Raw genomic sequence first — 8688 nt, 5'->3', positions numbered from 1 at the left:
CCAATGAGAACCGCAAGCACCGCATGATGAATCAGAATGGGCCCATCAATACCCCAAGGTATCGCCCCAGCTCAAGCGGAGGATTCAACCCCAGGAACAACAAGCCCCATGTGCGGCTGTCACGTCTGAGTTTCCAGAATCAGAGTGGAGGACACCCAAGGCCAGGAGGCCACAACAACAACAGCAACCACCATGCCAACAACAAAAACAACAACTTCAACCGTGCCCCAATGAGAGCCCCCGGCAACCACAACAACAACAACGCTCCAAGGACTGGGAGCAACGATGTCCCTGTCGCCCCCAAGGACAAGTCGACTGTGACTTGTTATGAATGCGGAATAGTGGGACACTACTCCAATGAGTGCCCCAAGAAGCTCGCCAAGACCACCCCGAATACCTCTGCCCCTGCTCAGCAGCAACGCCGTGTCTCCACCGGCAGTGTGGGGACCCCGGACTAGCTGTCCAAAATTCCCTGTTATGTATACAGTTCACGATCCCATGATCAGTGCGCCGTGAACACATAACCGAACTGATATCAAATTACACCATCCATTACAAAGCGGAATAAGAAAATTACAACATGGTCACATGACCAATACTTACATAATAGCCTTGAAGGGCCTAACTAAAACATCAGAGTAGCATCATCAATTCAGCAGCGCAGTACCCAAGTCATCTGCCATAACCCTACAGGCAACTGACTGGGAAGACATTCCTAGCTCGCATAGACGTCGCCAACTCCTTCTTCATCCGTCGTGTTCCTCCAAGTCTGGCCAAGTAAATAGCCAGGGACAAAGCCGTGAGTACATTTGAATTGTACTCGCAAACCATCAAGAAGGGTGCTAACAATGCTAACTAAAAGAGACAAGAGAGGAAGAATAGTTTCTCTTGTGGATATAGCATGTGAAAGAGAAATAGTTTCTCTTGTGGATGATTCATGAGAAAGAGAAATAGTTTCTCTTGTGGATGTAGCATCCCATCATCACAGTTGAAGGGGACACTAAGAAGATCCTATGACATCTCTATATCATTATTGAAGAAGATACTTCAAAAGAGTTCTACAACATAAAACACTAGGAAGGGAGTAACCCAGTTTATTTCCTTTTCGACCATCTCCATATGGTCAACCAAACCATTCTAGTACCCTTCCGGTACTCCGAAAACAAGTTCCTTTTTCCTTTGGTAAACACTTTCTCAAACAAAACTCATCAGGCTAAGCAACAGCCATTTCAACCGTCCATGACCGCGGACACGGCTATTCGAATAGATTTGACTCTGCAGAGTTTGCACACTTTCCCCACAAGATCCGCGAGTTTATCATGTGGGCATCATCCCTGCATATCAACTATGCCATGACAAAAACTCGGACATAGCCTTTCGCCTATTCGTCTTAGCACGGGATCCTACCCTATGGAGTATGTACCTCCCCGGCACCGTGGCAGCTCACCTCACTTTGAGCGTGGCTCCACCGCCAAGCCAGGAGACCCATAGTGTCTTCCGAACGGGTCAGCCCCGAAGGCCTCCCGTTATACTATTGTCTCCACCAATGACAATCCGGATTCAGGGGTAACCTTACCTTTATATAGTTGTGTGGTGTCCCATGTTAAGAAGAACAAACTACGAGCTAAGCCCCGTCCCACCCCAGGGTAATGTGGTTGCGCGGGTTAATTGTCACGGGTGAATACTTAGGCGCCAAAGTTTTCGAAAACAAGATTTTCTTTCCAACCATCTTTGCCAAGATCCTTTCCTTTCACAAACACACGCTTGGGTAAATCCAACTCACCCAAGGTTTTCAAAAATTCTTTTCAACAAGGTATTTTTCCAAGGGGGGGTCCCAACCTATAGTTTTATGAAGGAACTAAGAGTCTCAATGACATGATGCTAGCCATCATACCACTAAGGGGATGATAATTGAGGTGTTAAGGGGATCATACATACTTAGGATAAGCATGTATAGGGACAACATAATTAAGATGATTCAAACATGGGTCATGATGTTAATCATCATACCACTAAGAAGATGACAACATGGATAGGGTCAAGAGGGCATACATGCTTAGGGTAAGCATGCATAACATCAACAAAGGGGGTTAACATACTTGGGAGCAAGTATGCAAAGCATCAACAAGGGGTTCAACATACTTTGGGAATAAGTATGCATAGAGTAGAGGACCAAAAATCACACATGATACAAGGAACCAAGTATATAATGGAGCAATGAGCACAACAAGAAGGATAAATAGCAAGAGATCAAAAGATGGCTTGCCTTGGCTTATTTGTCCCTGTACTTCTTCAACTCCATCCATATAAGAATCCCAACAACATATATAAATAAAATCCTCGTCCGATTCCACTTCTTCTTCTTCTCCGGAATTGTTCGTATCTATCGCCGGAAAATATAAAAGGAACACAATCAATCACATTGCCTCAACAAGACAACATTCAACAATCAACAACTAACCAAGCAGCCAAGGTATAACATACTAATGACCTGTAGATACCACAAAACAACTTTAAGAGTTTTAATTTAGAAAACCCCATTTATTTACCTAGTAAAGGTATGAGTGCATCACAACTTAGCAATTGCCTCTCTCGGTTATCACCATGGTATAAACCAATTATCCCCTGGTATATAACATCATGAAGAGGACAAGAGCATTAGTTTGGCATCACAAACATGCACAACATAATTTCAAACATTTTTGGAAAAGTACAAATCAGTTTTCCTAATTTAATTTGCTTACTTAACACTATACAAAAATAGGAAGCAAATCATATACCACATCATTTGAAAACTTAAGCCAAACAAAAGAGTTAATGTTAGGTTGTGAAGGTTTTGTTTTGCAAGCATAAAACAAAGGTTGCCCACCTCTACTAAAAAGAGTTGGTCAAGGGTTTTAAATAAACCGAAATGTTTTGCTTCAACAATGCATGTCACACATAAACATTACTAACAGCAACAAATATGTATGAACAGAGACTAATAATATTTTTCCTATATAGCCAGTACTAATACAAGACTAACCCAATTGGAATCACCCAAAATATTAAACCTACAATTTTAGGAATTTCCTTGAATCTGACTGTACAGAAAACAAGATCTGTAAGCCATAAATCGTAGAAAAATCCTAAAAATATGAGGCCACTTGCATTTGAAAGGTAATTAAACAGAGATGCATACACAATTGGATTTGGGTTCAAATTGTTTCTGAAACTCTCACAAATGGATTGACAAGGTTACTGCATGTTTTCACCATTTGCTTTAACTATGAAGTTGCATAACTGATAAAGGTTTGAAACTTGTTGGAGATGATTAAGAAAACATTCAGAAATCCTACAGAATTGGAATCACTCCATTAGGTTCAAATATGGATTTTTGATGAATTAAAAGCTAACAGCCATGTCTGCAGAACACACAGAAAAAGTTTAATTCACCACAAATCGTACATAAATCATAAAAATATGGGGTCAGCTGCATCTGAAGGGTATTTAATAGGTGTTTCTTACCCAATTGGTTTCATTCAAAAATTCGTTTCCAAGCTCCTGGTTTAATTCGACAAAGTCAGATCTGACCAGATCTTGATCTGTGAACCATTTCAATTTCAAGAAGTCATTTGAAGTGAAACCAACGCCAAAATGAAGGTACTGGAGAGGGATTTCACCCGTAGTTGAGTTTGCTCAAAAAGGTTTTGTAAAACGGAAGAAATCTAACAAACAGTGATTCTGTATGTTTGCAGAACTTTATTTACCATGCAAAATCCGTAAGGAATTTGAGGATGAGACCAACGCCAAGTTGTAGATCTTTTCAATACCTATCTGCGGAACTTTGAATCACTCGATTTGGATCTGCACACAAGATTTGGCGGATTTTACAAGTTCGTACCAGAATCTGAAACAGCAAGATACAGAAATTACTGCAAGGTTTTGGACGAACTTTGCTCAAGAACTTCAGATCTGAGGATAGCTCAACCTTCTCGATGCTTGGACCAACATGCACCTGCATCAAGATCCAATCTAGTGAGAGGAGAAAGGAGAAAGTGAGCTGGACTCATCAAAGATTAGGGGAGAAGAGAGTGAGAGGGAAGCTCTCATGGTGAGGGGAAGCTTGAGGAAGGAGGGGAGCTGCATCTTGGCTGGTTTTCATGGCCATGGCCGGCCATGGGAGCAAGGGGCAGCACCATTTCGTGGTGGAGGGCAGGAGGAGAGTGTGAGGGAGTGGAGAGTGAGAAGAAATGAAGCAAAGGGGAGGAGGTGGCCGGCTAGGGCCAATTTATAGAGGGAGAGGGGTGGCTGCCTCCTTTTTTGATTGGCCAAGGTGGGTGGCTGCCCATTTATTGATTGGGTTAGGTGGGAGGCAAGGCTTGTGGAGGAAGAAAGTGAGAAGCACAATGGCTGGCCGAAATTCTTGTCATGGCCGGCTCCTTCATGTGCCACTCTAAAATGAATCATCAAAGGGAGTTTCCAACATGCATGTTGAGTATAGTGGAGCCTCATTATTTCTTGCCAAGACGGTGGCTTAGATGATGTGTAAGAAAATATAAAGGAGCTCGAGATGTAGGAAGAGTGTGATGGTGATGGTGGTGTACAAGTTTTCAAGTGTAAGCTATTTTGGAGATGGCCGCCACAAGTTTTTGAGACTTGACTACTCCAAACTATTTGAGACACATGGTGCTCAAGTGCCTATGCAAGACACACGACACCACTTGTGTTATGCAAAGAAAATAGGTTTCTTAAATTGATAAAGAGCCTAAGGTTTAGAAGGATAGTGATGGAAATAATGATACAATAACAATGATGAATATGGTGACACAAATCATCAATTCATGAGGTCAAGGTGGGGATGGAAAAGAATAGATGATTGAGATGGGTATGATGAAATATAAGTTGTTCTACAAATGAGAGGTCAATTGGGAGTGGTTTGAAAGTATCAAATGATCATCCATTTGATCAAGAATTGGAGGATGAAGGAACATTATGGGGTAGATCAGAGATGTACACAAGATGTGCAAGAGTTGTCATTTGAAATAGAACTTATTTGAAAAGTATTTGGAACACCTCAATTGTCTAGGGACAATTGGGAATGAACTCAAGTGGAATGAAATTTGAGAGTGTTGAGATAAAAGTTGGAACATAGGAGTTCAAAATATTCTACTTACTTTCCCCAGTAAAGTAGAGTTTTTCTCAAATGTAAAAATAAGCAAGAGGGAAAATAAGAAATGGTGTAGGTACCATAACAAGCTTTTTGTTAAAAAGAAAGCCAAATAGAGAGTAATGTTTTTTATAGATCAGTACTTGGTAGAAATGGGAAGAAAAACAAAACCCATTTCAGTTCCTTGATTTCTTTGCAGAAATATCTTGAAAAGATTTATAAAACTAGAAGTAGTTTTGTGATCAAAACTAGAGAAGGAAAACAATAGGGTTTTTGAGGAGGAAAAACTAATTTAGGGAGGAGTGTTCTCAAGGGTAGATGATGGCTACAAAATGTATCCATCATTCCCACCCTTGGTTTTGTGAAGATAAACTTGGATTAAAATAAAAACAAGAGGTTAAAGAGGAATAAGTGATCTAGTGCTGAAACACTAGATAGGGTATAAGATCAAGTTGGATATAAGAGTGGCAGGGGTAGAGTGAGACATGAAGGACGTGGAAATTGTAGAGGGAGATGCACAGATGAGATCCATGCATTTAGGTCAACAAAAACAGTTGTGGGTGCTTAGAGATCAATTGCCACAGTCTGGACATTTTAAGCCTGTCAACACAGATGGTCGACATGGCCTCAAAACCAACAAGGATGAATGGGTATAAGAGAGGGATGTAGCTAGGGGAAGATGATCCCAAGTTTTGAATTTAGGATGATTGAGCTAGGTTGCACCACAAGGAGGAAAATCAAGATGGCACACCCATGTTGTCATCAGGAGAGAGGTTTGATGTAGTAAAAAGGAAAACAATTCTTCCTAAGCCACACATGTGTTTTATTTGGTGAGTTGCTTTTTTAACCACCAGGGGTGTTGTTCTATGAGGTAGCTCAAGACAAAACTCACAAGAAAATCAAGATAATTCATCTACCAACAGATCAAGGCAATTTATCATAACAAACAGATCAAGGCAATTCATCTTAATTAGTCTAAAGAAAAAGTTTTTGTTCCCCCTAATTTTTGCATTAAGGACAATCAATCAAGGTTGCAAAAGTTGGGGTGTTACAGATCTTCCACCCTTAAAATAATCTCGTCCTGAGATTACTGAGGGTAGAACTAGAAGGGTTGTAAAGTTTAACGAAAATTAGACTCCATTCTTCTGTCGGCGTGCTGTTGTAGAGAAGGTCGTTGCTTCATCTTCTGGGAGACATGATGGATTTCTTCCGAGGGAAAGCTTTGTGAAGGGTTAACTACACCATGCAGGTGTTGGATCTGTAGTTTCTTCACGATCCTAGCGGAGGTTCAAGACCGTGGGAGAGTTAGTGCACCCAACGGTGCTTGAGCAGGGTTGAAAACTTTTTAGAGTTAGCTTGATTTTAGTGGAAGACGAAGTCTTCCACCCTTAAGGTTGTTCAGCGGGGTTCCTGAAAACTTAGAGCCTCAGCCACGTGTCTTGTCAGGCGCTTTTGGGAGAAGTCATTGATCTCTCGTCTTGAGTAGAACATCTTCTGAGGGCGTTGTGTAGTCCACGGCTTCGAGGGGAGCTAGTGCAATCCCACATTTCCAACGTTGTTCTAGAAAGATTTAAAATTTGAGGGGTAGCTCCAACTTTTAGTGGAAGACTTCGTCTTCCACCCTTAAGATTTTTCATCGGGCTTTCGGAAAAACTCAGAGCGTCTGCCTTGCGGTCCTGTCGGGGGCTTCTGAAGAAGTCATCGATCTTCTTTGTTCAGTTGAAGAATCTTCGGGGGCGACGTGCAGACCACCACTTCAAGAGGCACTCACGGTGTTAACTGAGCCATATGGGACGCTCGACGAGTTAGTAAGTTGCTGAAACACCTAGTTGGTATCCATATGAAACAGCAACAGAGGTCGTCGAAGACAATCTTCAGCTTGCGGGTTGGTGCTGACTTACAGCAGTTGGTGAGCGGTAAGTTGCACCTAGTCTTGAGTTCTTGAGGTATCTTCCGGAGTCTTCACTTGATGAGGACCAGATGAACCATGTGATGTAGCTCGGCTTTGATGCTATTGTCCTCTCGGCTTGTTAGACGGCGTGTTAGAGGGTGGTTTCAAGAAGATATCTTCGAGGTTAGTGCGGTTATGCTCTAAGGTTAGACCAAATTAGTATGTCTTCTGGTAGGGGTGCAGTCACTCTTGAAGGTAGGGGCTTCTGCTTTCTTGATGAAGTGGAGATGCTTCAGCGGATCTTGAAGGTATTGGCTTTTGCTTTGTTGGCGTAGTAGAGATGCTTCAGATGACCTTGAAAGTAGTCGGCGTAGATAGGGGTCTGAGTTAGTTTCCCTGACGGTTGAAAAACAACTGCTAACGGGTTTAGAGTTAGAATCTTTCGTTAATCTACCCAACTAATTAGCAGTTAGCAATACATCGGCGAGGCAAACTTTAATCCTATCATTGCATGTGACACCCATACAACCATAACCAGAGACAAAATATCACTAACAGAGGCTACTGGTATTTTTCCTAGATGCACAGTAACAAAACAAGATCAACACAATTGGAATCATTCAAAAATATTTATTTTTCAATTTTTGAGACTCAAAATACTAACCAGAAACAGTGATCAAGTTTTATTTATTAAAAATCGCACAAAAATCCTAAAAATACAAGGTCAGTGGCATCTGAAAGATAATTTCATACTGGTTCTAGTGCAACTGGAATCACATCAAACGGAGCTACCAAACTATTTTTATTAGCAAAACAGTACACTGGCAGATTTCCATTTTTAATTTCTGTTTTACAAATTTCAAACAATTAAAAAAAAGGCGGGAACGTCTAAATAGCAAGACATACATGCACACAACAAACAGATACAAACACTCAAGGCAGCACACTAGGGAACTACAAGCAATCAGCATACCAAACAAGGCACTCTAAGTATCTAGAGATACCTAACACGTGGGGGTAGCTCAATCGAAGCGATTGAGTTTTTCCTATCCATCCTATAGGTTTGGGGCTGGTCACATATGTCGACGTCTTCATCTTGCTGGCATCGACTTCAACTTGGATCATTGTAGCATTTGGTGGTGAAGGGGCCGGGTGTTGAGTCATTGATGTTGAGGTGGAGGAGAAAACTGTGTAGAACTTCTAGTCTCGACATCCCGGAAACATGAGGTCTTCGAAGAGGTAGCTGTTGAGGTGCTCCCGAAGTCAATATCTTCTCGTGGCTGGCCTAAAAATTACTAGTCAAGAGACTGAGGACTTGATCCCTGACGACTGCAAAAAGTGCAAGTTCACGGAGGAAGAAGGTCAGCTCCTTGACAGAGTTTGGTGACAACCAAAGGCATGATCTTATTATCCCTTTTTGTGCAGGAGTAAGTCGGTGTCCGATCTTCAATAGTTGTCGTTGGGAATACGTGAGACTTCATAAAAGGTTGATCCATCTTCGACGTCGAGTCTCCGATCTGATTTGGGGACATCGTCCAACATGTAGGTTTGAAGTGGTTGAGACAGTAGAGCAAGAATTTTCAAACCTTTTTATAAATCGGAGAGATAAGAATTTAGAAGCTTTGAATAAATAAGAGGAGTAGAAGCA

At 41.6% G+C, this 8688-nt stretch overlaps 1 long non-coding RNA gene across 1 annotated transcript; it reads right to left on the bottom strand.

Annotated features, from left to right (window-relative positions):
• Positions 1–2125: 2125 nt before the first annotated feature.
• LOC127327841 (uncharacterized) lies at positions 2126–4245 on the bottom strand. Its single transcript, XR_011751214.1, has 5 exons — positions 3935–4245; positions 3750–3846; positions 3508–3584; positions 2550–2625; positions 2126–2383 (listed from the first exon to the last, which is right to left on the bottom strand). It is a non-coding gene; the product is annotated as an uncharacterized lncRNA (long non-coding RNA).
• Between the last annotated feature and the right edge of the window lie 4443 nt (positions 4246–8688).

Source organism: Lolium perenne, chromosome 1 (genome assembly GCF_019359855.2).
Source record: "Lolium perenne isolate Kyuss_39 chromosome 1, Kyuss_2.0, whole genome shotgun sequence".
In the NCBI taxonomy this organism is placed as follows: Eukaryota; Viridiplantae; Streptophyta; class Magnoliopsida; order Poales; family Poaceae; genus Lolium; species Lolium perenne.
Note: the sequence above shows the minus strand (reverse complement) of the source record. Positions and strands in the feature narration are given on the sequence as shown.